The sequence below is a fragment of the Corvus brachyrhynchos genome, unplaced genomic scaffold (assembly GCF_000691975.1).
Source record: "Corvus brachyrhynchos isolate BGI_N302 unplaced genomic scaffold, ASM69197v1 scaffold23, whole genome shotgun sequence".
Taxonomy (NCBI): Eukaryota; Metazoa; Chordata; class Aves; order Passeriformes; family Corvidae; genus Corvus; species Corvus brachyrhynchos.
This window is the reverse complement of record NW_008238983.1, coordinates 11,973,938-11,974,601: the sequence shown is the minus strand read 5'-3', so window position 1 is coordinate 11,974,601 and position 664 is coordinate 11,973,938.

Here is a 664-nt window from a genome sequence, read left to right as displayed (position 1 = left end):
GGGAGGGGGGCTCATTCAAGCCTCTCATTGGGGAATCTTTGATAGATATGCTGATTAGTAAAACCTATAATGTTATACCCGATCTTTGGGGATACTCAGCAGGGTGCATCTCGATGCATATGACCTGGACGTGTGCACCTAAGGATCCTTAAAATAAATACCAAGGTAAAATTCCTTTTCCCCTTCTAACCGTGTATGACTCTTGATTTTAAGACCAAGAAAAGGCATCAGTAAAACAACCTAAACCGATCCCCAAATAAAAAAAAATAATAAAAAACAACACCAAACACCCTACCTCTCCATATATTACTTTCTCAACTTCTAGTGAGCAAAAGAAAATATAAACAAATCCTTCAAAATGGGAAAATGGACGGCAGATAAGTAAGAAAAAGCCAGTCCAGGGCACTGTGCCATAGAAGATGCTCAGGCACTTACCGGAGCGACTCCAGCTGCAGCTGATGCCTTTCCGTCGGTGTAAGGGCACCACTTCCAGGCAGCTCGCTGGGGAGCTCCTGGCACACACACACGCGCTGGCTGTGCCCAAACTCAACTCCAAGAAACAGCCCAAAGCGCTGCCTTGTCCCTGGGGTCAGGGGCGCAGAGGCACCAGCTGGCGCCCGCTGCCGCCTCCCGGGCGGGTCCCTCCCCCCGCTCTCCCCCGCCG